Consider the following 10,654-nt stretch of genomic DNA (forward strand, 5'->3'; position numbering starts at 1 on the left):
AAAGTTGAGGAAACAAGTTAGTTTTTCTAACATGAGGGAGAGACATGATAAACAGTTGAGAAAAAGTTACGTGGAATGAATTATCATTTGTACATCTAGATCCTCGAATAAGATAATATGAACTCGAGGTTCATAAAAAAGATAATTCATTTGCAATATATTGCAAAGCATGCCAGACGCATTTGCCGACCCAAAGAAAGTAACTATATTCTCATTGCAAATGCTCTTATTAAGTCCTAGAAGGACAAAGTCTATGGTAAGCTTAAAGCGTATAGACAATCAGTTTCAAATAAACTTCTTGATAAAGAAGATGAGCAAATGATCAAAATGATCATAATAAAGGAGGCAAGTGATCTAGAAGATCACATGACATAACACTTCATAAAATCTCATGAGAGATTCAGGTACCTGAATATATGAATGAAGAGATCTCTATGTTATGTCATTATGAAAATATATTGAAACTGATATAAAATGTTCGTCGACGACATCTATGATAGCGCTAAGTATAGATAAGGATCTTAAGCCTGTCGCTTACAGACACAAAAATATTGGCCAAATTGAAGAGACACAATTCAAATAGAATTGGTTTCATATGAAAGACATGTAGTTTTGAACGTGTAGTTCAAACACTTGAAAGTATAAAGTCAATGGTATGTGCAATCAGTTTTCAATATCTTATATGTTAGCATGACATGAAAACTTGATATGCACCTAAAGTCTATTATATGGCTTATATGACTTAACTTATTCGACAATCCATGAAGGATTTAAGTTGCTTGAAGCATATACAATTCTTGATCTTGAAGTACCACATCCTCAGTGCAATTTGTGCATATATGTATCTCGCTATAATTATAAGAAGGATAATACGATAGCGAGAATCTCTATGGAGATATTGAAGAGCCATTCCACGACATTATATGAAGACATTATATATCTATCAAGAATGATGATTTCAAGGTGCAATATATCCATTCAAGTTAATATGGCTGATTTGTTCATCAAATCTCTACCAAAGATCTTTTGAAGATGGTGCACGAGATTGGAATGCAAATGCTCAAGGATGTGAATTGATGCTCTCATCAGGGGGAGTTAATACGCGTTGTACTCTTTTTCCCTTACAAGGTTTTGTCCCACTGGGTTTTCCTTGCAAGGTTTTTAACGAGGCAACCAAAAGGCGTATTATTAGATATGTGTACTCTTTTTCCTTTTCTAGATTTTTTTTCCCATTGGGTTTTATTTTAGTTAAGGTTTTAACGAGGCACATTATCTGTTGAATAGACATTCAAGGGGAAGTGTTATAAATAGAATTTTATTCGTGGTGAATGTCTATATTTAGGGAGATTCTAGGGTTTATTACTTGGTGGCTAAGTCACCCTCTCCCTATAAATAGAGGGTTCTATTACATTGTAATTCATCCCAAATCAATAAGAATTATCTCCCTCTACTTTTCTCTGCAATACTCTTCTTCTTTTATTGTTTTATAACAAAACAGAAATTTTACCTATAATTCTTCTAATTTGATATTCAGCAATACTTTTTGTAAGAAGGACTATTTTCTAAAGCATACCTTTCGAAAATGTACTTAAAAAGAAGTCATTTTAAAATAAGTAAATTTTGAAAATTTAACCAAACAACATCTTGTGATCAGAACGAAATAGTACAATAGGTCGCACGTTGGTTGGAGTATGAAATTAGTCCTTCCAATAGCTAAAAGGTTTTAAAAACATTAATTTGTCACCAATTGGCAATTGCCATAAAACATTAAAATCAAAACCAGATAAGACTCACAATTTAGCTACAACCAACGAATTCATTGAATGATGTTGTCACCGCAAACTAAACAGCGAAGGGGCTTTAAGTGTAAAACTAGCGTTTGGAGATAGATTTGGTTGAAAATTGAAAGAAAAAAAATTTGACGTTGTTCTAAAAAATATTTTTTGAAAGTTGAAGTTATGTTTGGACAAACATTTTATTTGAAAAGAAGTTGAAGTTTTGTGAGTGAAGGAAAATTTTTGACCCAAAAACTGTCATAAATCAGCTTTTGGGATTTTGATTTTTTTTTTCAAAAACTGATCATAAATTTTTTTTGGTAAATAAAAGATTTTATTACCAAAATGGGTGTTGAATTACAAAGCGTTCAGTGACGGAGAGTTAGACTTTAGTCCCAACACTTCAAGTCAGGCTCATGATCAAAATCAACTATGAACTAAACTACCAAGGCCAACTACTTACTATTTAAGTAGGGTAAAAATCAAAACTTGCTAACCACCTTGCTACTTTGGATTTCTAACTACCTCTAAAATACACCTCTTGGATTATATGTTTGGTCATTAGGTTCACAGGCTATTGATTACTTTGAAATACTCTCATGTTCCTATAACGACCCGGCCGGTCGTTTTGAGAATTTAATCTCCGTTCGACAACGTAAGGTCTTGAACATCTTCAAATTATGTGTATCGACTTGCGTGCATGGTTGAATTCAATTACCGGATGATTCGGAGTCGAATTGGGAGAAGGAATCTAGTTTTGAAGCTTAAGTAGTGAGAATTTGACCGGAATTGAGCTTTGGAGTAAATGGCTCCAGAATGGGTTTTGGATGATCTTAACAGATTCGTATGGTGATTTTGGACTTAGAAGCATGTCCGGGTTTGGATTTGGAGGTCCGTACAGTAATTTGAGGCAAATCGGCGAAAGTTGGAAAAGTTGAAGTTTGGGAAAATGGAGAAGTTTGACCCATAGTTGACTTTTGTGCTATCGGGGCCAGAATATGATTCCGAGAGTTAGAACAGCTACGTCTTGTCATTTGGGACTTGTCTGCAAAATTTGGCATCATTCCGGGTTGATTTGATTGGTTTGGGCACGAGTTTTCAAAGTTGGAAGATTTGGAAGTTGATAGTTCGATTCATGGCGCGATTTGCATTTCCGGTGTTGTTTGATATGATTTGAGACCTCGAGCGAGTCCGTTTTAGGTTATAGAACTTTTTTGTGTGCTTAGACGGGGTCCCGGGGGCCTCAGGCGTGTTTCGAACGAGTTTCGGATGTTTTGCATGGTTTTGTACATGTTTGATTTCTGGTGTTTTCGCACCTGCGACCTTGGAGCGCAGGTGCGGCTCCGCTTCTGCGTGAGCCAGAGCGCTTCTGCGGTCAAGGCCTGGGAGCTTGCCCGCTTCTGCGGAGGCTGACATGCAGGTGCGAAGGTCGCTTCTGCGGTCCAGCGATCGCACCTGCGGAGAAATCCCACTTCTACGGTTTCCCCTTTCACTTCTGCGGTGCCGCTGGTGCGGCAGTAAATCCGCAGATGCGGTCCTTTGCCTGGTTAGCTGAGTCCGTAGATGCGACTTTTTCTCGTAAATGCGATTGCGCAGATGCGCTTAATTGCCCGCAGATGCGGAAAATGCTGGGCAGAATCATATAATTCGAGAGTTTGGTCATTTCTTCATATTTGGAGTTTTATACTTCGGATTTGGGAGCTTCTTTGGGGGTTTTTCAAGCAAATCGATTGGTTAAGTGTTCTTCGCCTAGAATCTAACATATTCCATGATTTTATCTTCATTTTCATCATTAAATTTGTGTTTTGAGTTGAGAAAAATGTTGGTTTTTGAAGAAAGTTTTCAAAATGAAAAAATTATGATTTAAGGGACCAAATGGTATCGGAATTTGATAAATTCTGTATGGTTGAACTCGTAACGGAATGGGTACTCGATTTTTGTAAAATTTATCGGGTTCTGAGGTATGGGCTCGAGGGTCGACTTTTGGACCAATTTTTGGATTTTGTTAAAGATTGAGAATTTATGATCCGGAATAGTTTTTTATGTATTTTATATGTGCCTTGAAGTTATTTTGGTTGGATTTGAGCCGTTCGGAGATCTTTTCACTCGAGAAGTGCATTTTAGAGTATCGGTCTGTCGTCTTTGAGGTAAGTATCTTGCCTAACCTTGTGTGGGGATTTCTCCCTAGGATTTGAGTCTTCTATGCTGATTGTTGTCCGTGTACGCGAGGTGACGAGTGCGTGCTCGAACTTATTTAGGGTTCTTAGGTCCTTATATTCACTAAGTAAGAAGTTGTTCTTGCTGTGATTGAGTTTCTATTTGCTAGTTTCACCTCTACATGTTTTAATTGAAATCTATTGTTTCATGATCCACTCTTATTGTCTATTTGATTCTTATTTGACTTAACTGAAGACTTTTACCTCTCCTATTGTCATGCTATCTTTTGTCCATAGCTGCTGGTCTTTATTTGGAATTCATTATTATCTCCCCTATAATTGTTTAGTCTTAATGAAAGTTATGATTATCTCCCCGCTGCTTATCCTAAACTGAAATTGTGTAAACTCTTAGTAGTTGCCCAACCTTAAAAGAAGTTTAGACACCCAATATTCTAGTTGACATGTTCTTATTTGTAATTATCTGACTCGTGTTAGCTTCCTTGTCGTTGGACTGTATATTGTGAGATCATTGTTATGTATTATTTTTCCTTGTTGAGTTGTTCTTATTTACGCTTAGTATTCCCTATTGTGGTTATTCCTTGTGAGCTAGTTTTACCATCTCTTTGTGATCGAAAGCTCTCGTTGATTTACTTGCCGTGTTCTCGTATTTACTATCATTGTTGTTGTTGTTGTACTTGTTGTGATGGTGCACGAGGTTTCTGTCGTGCGGTTGTTATTATGGGGTTGCACGAGGTTTCTATCGTGCTGTTGTTACTATTGATATATGCACATGCGGCGTGACAAGGCGGGATATATATATATATATATATATGGGTTGCGCATGTAGCGAGACAAGGTGGGAACGTTATGATGCACATGTGGCGAAACAAGGCGGGCACTTGCTATATTATTATTGCACACGTGGCGAGATAAGGTGGGCAATGTCAGGGATTGATTGTGATGATTTGTGATGGCCTGGGGGCATTCTTGTTGTTGATATTGTGTTATGGTACGCTTACCTGTATGAGCTTTACCTCGTGAAATTTGTGAGAAAACATCTTACGTGTTGTCCGTTCTTTTCCTTACACTTTTAGCTGGTATGATCTATGTTAGAACACTTGCACAAGCATACACGTAGTTAAACACTCCTATTGGATAAGAAGCTCTCCTACTATTGTTGAGTATATATGTACACCCTCGTTTTCTTGTCATACGTGTGAGAGTGGCTCTATTTAGCAAGTGAGTTGTCAGCATGATCATGAGGTGTGATGAGGGCACAAGATGCCAAGTGTTAGGGTTCAGGTATTGGACCCGTGAGTTATAAGTTTGTCCGAGGTTCGGTACTTCGTGGAGTTTGGTGGCTAAGACCCGATGTGAAAACTGTCATAGTTACTGAGTTATTACTTGTCTTTATTGTATTTGTGATTTAGGATTTGGGTTGTATTTCCGCTCGCCCTTCTATGTCATTATTTTGGTGTTTCCGCTGTTACTTGCTGTTTTCATTCCTTATTGTACTTGTTGTATTGTTAGCCATATTGCGTAACCTTTATATAGACATCACGTTATGTTGTTCCTGTACTTATCCTTATACAGATTATTAGACCAGTAGGTGTCTTGACTGTTCCTCGTTACTACTCCACCGAGGTTAGTCTTGATACTTACTAGGCACCGCCGTGGTGTGCTCATGCTACTCTTTTGCACATTTTTATGCAGATCCAGGTATTTCTTGCTCGTTAGTAGCTACGCGGATCGTTGCGTGGAGACTCAAGGTAAACATGTTGCTACGTTCGCAGGCTTCGGAGTCACCTTCCTATTTTTTATACACACTGTTCTTACTTATTTCCAACAGTTGTATTTAGCAGTTGTAGCAAACTCTATAGAGCTTATGGCTTGCACTACCGATTTTGGGGTTGTAAAGTTTAAAGAGATTTCTATTTCAAATTTGTTAGGTGTTATTTAAATAATGTTATTGTTTTAATTTAATGTTAGGCTTACCTAGTCCCTAAAACTAGGTGCCATCACAAAATCCAACGGAGGGAAAATTTGGATCGTGACAGTTCCTTTCTCTCCATATAGAGTAGACCGCAACTGCAAAACACATTATGTACACCTCTGCTCTAGCACACCTTCCACTACCAAACTTGATTGCCCATTGTAGTTCATCATCCTAGTTCCTAGGCCTCCTGTTAATACCTTGCCATTTGAGAAGTTTCTGCCAGACTTGAGCAACCACTTTACTTGCAAAGAACAAGTGGGAGTGACTTTCAGTTTCCTGGCCACAAAGGGCATGTTGTATCGCTAGTCATCCCCCATTTACTTAGTCTATCCTTGTATATGGTTTGCCATGAGCTGCTAGTCGTAATATAAAGATCCATTTGGGCAGTCCAAGGTTGTTACATACCAGTTTCCTCCAGGCCACCCTTGAAAACTCACCTCTTAGCCTCTGGTAAAATTTCTTTGAAGAGAATTGATCCATGTTACGTATGTGAGTTAGTTCATATCCTGCTTCTATATAGTACTTTGATGCCTTCATAGTCTTCTGGATAATCCACAAAGTCTGCTTTGGAATCTCTTCCAGGAAGTTACCATTAGCACCATAATAACAGTGTATCCATTTAACCCATAGTTTGTCTTTCTTTTGGCACAAGTTCCAAAGCAATTTGCTAATAGTCGTTTTGTTCCAAGCTCTGATATCTAAGATGTTTAGGCCCCCAACAGTTGTTGGTTGACATACTCTGTCCCAGGCCAATAATGCTTTCTTTGAGAGTTTAGCACCACATGTCCACAAGAAACTTCTACATGTAGCTTCTATGGTCTGGATGATTTTCTTAGGGAGCACAAAGATTTGAGCCCAGACGACTTGTATAGAGAATAAGACAGATTTGATGAATTGTGTTCTACCAGCATATGACAGGAACTTGGTAGTCCAAGATTTGATTCTTTGTAAAATCTTACCCAGCAGAGGTTTACATTGTACACATGAGACTCTTTTAGTGCTAAGGGGAACACCTAGATGTTTGAAGGGAAGTTCTCTTTTAGTGAACATAAGCATCTGCAAAATTTCTTGTTGCACATCAACGTTCATGCCTCCAGAGTAGACTAAGCTTTTGGCAGGGTTAGCTATGAGTCTAGAAACATTTGAGAAGCGCTGAAAGTGCTCAAATAAGTATGGTAGTGATGCAACATCACCTCTACAGAAAAGAAGTAAATCATCTGCAAACCCTAATTGGATAATACTCAGTTTGGCACACTTGGTGTAACGACCCAACCGGTCATTTTTGGGCTCTAGCGCGTTGTTCGGTGATATGAGGCCATGAGCATCTTCACTTCAGGTATCATGACTTGTACGCGTGGTCGAAAGTTCGGAGTTGATTTGAAAGAAAATTCTCATTTCGAAAGCTTGAAGTTGGAAGAATTGACTAAAGCTGAATTTATAGTAAACGATATCGGAATCGGGATTTGAAGGTTCCAGCAAGTTTGTATGATGATTCTGGATACGGGCGTATGTTCGGATCGGGTTTTGGATGACCCGGGAGTGTTTCGGCGCCTATTATGGAAGTTAGCATTTTAGATCATAAATTTGGGTTGAAGTGTATTTCAATGTTATCGATGTCCGTTTGAGATTCCAAGTCTAGGAATAGCCCCCTATAGTGATTCTGGTATTGGGGGCGCGTCTGGAAGTGCATTCGGAGGTCCGTAGGTCATTTTGGGGTCATTTGGCGAAAGTTAAAAATTTGAAGGTTTTTGAGAAATTTGACCAGAAGTGGACCTTTTGATATCGGAGTCGGATTCTGATTCCAGAAGTTGGAATAGGTTCGTAATGTCGAATGTGACTTGTGTGCAAAATTTGAGGTCAATCGGACGTCATTTGATAGGTTTCGGCATTGAATGTACAAGTTGAAGCTCTAAAGTTCATTAAGCTTGAATTGGGGTGCGATTCGTGATTTCGACGTTGTTTGATGTGATTTGAGGCCTCGATCAAGCTCGTGTCATGTTTTGGGACGTGTTGGTATATTTGGTTGAGGTCCCTGCCTCGGGTGGATTCCAAATGGTTAATGGATCAGCTTTTGGACTAAAGGAAATGATGAGGCAGCTGATATCTGGTGTAACTGCACCTGCGAGGTTTTGGCCGCAGAAGCGTCCATGAGGGTTGCAGAAGCATTTCTAGCCGGGGAAGACTGGGACCAAAGATGCGGTCGAGTTTCGTAGAAGCGGGACCTCACCTGCGCATGTGTGGTCGCAGAAGCGAAGGCGCAGAGCCGCCGTTGGGGCCGAAGATGCGGAGTTGAGGGGCCTGAAGGAGGACCATAGAAGCGGTATTTTGGTCGCACATGCGGAACCGCAGAAGCAGTCAAGTGACCGCAGGTGCGGAATGTCGTTGGGCAGAAGGGTTTTCATAAAAACGGGACTTGGCCCTTTTTTCTCCCATTTTTCACTTGGTTGGGGCGATTTTGGAGAGCTTCAAAGGGGGATTTTCATCAAGCAACACAAGGTAAGTGATTCCCACTCAATATAAGTTAAATACATGGTTTGTATAAGGATTTAAACACGGAAATTTATAGAAATTATGGGTTTTTTGGTAGAAAACCTAGAATTTGGTATTTTTTGAGGTTGACCACGAAATTGGACATGGAATTGAGAATAAATTATATATTTGAGTTCGTGACGTTATGGGTAAAGTTTAACTTCAAAAAATTTCGGAACCCGGGCACGTGGGCTCGAGGGTGATTTTTATCGACTTTTCGAACGGAGTTGGAAATTGTAGTAAATAGGATTATAACGAGTATTAGAGTATATATTTATGGGGTTTCTCATTTATTGACAAGTTTTGGAGCGTTGGACATCGATTTGAGTTGTTTGAAAGGCTCAGGAGCCGGCTATGGAACTTCGGAGCAAGGTAAGTCTCCTTTCTAACCTTGTAAGAGGGAATTAATCCCATAGGTGAAATAATTCAATATGTGCTTCTATTTGTGGGGGCTACGTACGCACGAGGTGACGAGAGTCCGTGCGTAGCTACTATTATGCTTAAGTGCGGGTAGGCTAGGACCCAAATCATGCTATACTTGCTATGTTTGCAACCTTCTTGTTAATTTGATTGCTTAAATCACATTGAAATTGGTAAAGGAAATTTTTAAAGGATTAAATTCATTTTCTTGACCGTTAAATGAGCATTGGCATTTTCTTAAATAATTGCTCCTTAAAAATTCTTGATTTAGTTGTTTAAACGTGTTTATCTTTTGTGGAGCGGGCCGAACGCCTCGACATATTTAATAGATGCATCTATGGTTCGAGCCGTTTTACCCTCGGCAATGCACGTTTATATTTATATGTTGGATCGGGCCATACGACCTCGGCATGATTTGCGCATTGAATTGATTGCTTTGGAATTTATAATAAATGATATTGCCTCATTGGCCCGAGATAAATTGTTAATGATGAGAAATAAATTTTGGAGATTTCTTAATTATAAAAGAATTGCTTACTACTTCTTAATATTGAGCTTATAGCCGTTCTATATAATCCATATTTAAATTATATCATTGGCATTTCATTTATAGCCCATAGTAAGTGTCGGAGTCGACCCCTCGTCACTACTTCTTCGAGGTTAGAGTGGATACTTATTGGGTACGTGTTGTTTGCGTACTCATACTACACTAGCTGCATATTTTATTGTGCATGCACATATATATTTAGTGGTCTTGCGGGCACAGCGGCGTGCTTAATGCGGGGACTTAGGTGAGATGCATTCCATATTACGACGCCCAGCCAGCAGAGTCTCCTTCAGAGTATTTATATGTTCTTACCTGTCCAAATTTGTATTCCGGACAGATATTGTATTTCTATTTTTATTTTCTAGTTGACGCTCATGCACTTGTGACACCGTGTTCTGGGGTGATTATGGGTTATTCAGTATTGAGATTGTTGAAAACATTACTATTTACTCTGAAATTTGCATCTTCTACTAGTTAATTGAAGGAAAATTATGATTTCATAAAATGAGACCTAAATTAAGTATTTATTGTTGGCTTTCCTGACAGCGGTGTTCGGGCCATCACGACCTTTAATGGATTTTGGGTCGTGACACTTGGGGTGGAAGTTGAAATCAGGATTTTGCCCTGGTTGTTTCAATACTCTGCTCAAGTACTCCATCACTAACACAAATAGGAAGGGGGATATAGGGTCCCCTTGCCTCAAACCCTTTTTGCATCAAAAGGTTTAGAAGGCTTCCCATTTATAATGATTGAGAAAGATATTATCCTAAGGCATGTCATTATCCAGCCCACAAATACACTAGAGAATTTTAGACTAATCAGCACTTGCTCAATAAAAGACCACTCCACAGAATCGTATGTTTTTTGCATGTCAATCTTAATCATACATCTTGGAGAAATACCCTTCCTCCCATAGCCCCTTACCAGTTCATGGATCAATAAAATATTATCAGTTATAACCCTCCCAGGAACAAATGCAGACTGGCTACTATTCACTAGGTAATCCATGACATTCTGCATCCTCTTTGTAATAACCTTGGAGATCAATTTGTACAGTATAGTGCAGCAAGATATGGGCCTAAAATCCTTAATAGTAGAGGGGGATTGTACCTTAGGAATTGATGTAACAGTGGTGAAGTTGATAGCCTTATACATCCATGTGGTTTGAAGGAACTGCATCACAACATTTGAGACATCCTCACCAATAATAGGCCATGCTTTCTTGAAGAAG

The sequence above is a fragment of the Nicotiana attenuata genome, chromosome 6, assembly GCF_001879085.1.
Source record: "Nicotiana attenuata strain UT chromosome 6, NIATTr2, whole genome shotgun sequence".
In the NCBI taxonomy this organism is placed as follows: Eukaryota; Viridiplantae; Streptophyta; class Magnoliopsida; order Solanales; family Solanaceae; genus Nicotiana; species Nicotiana attenuata.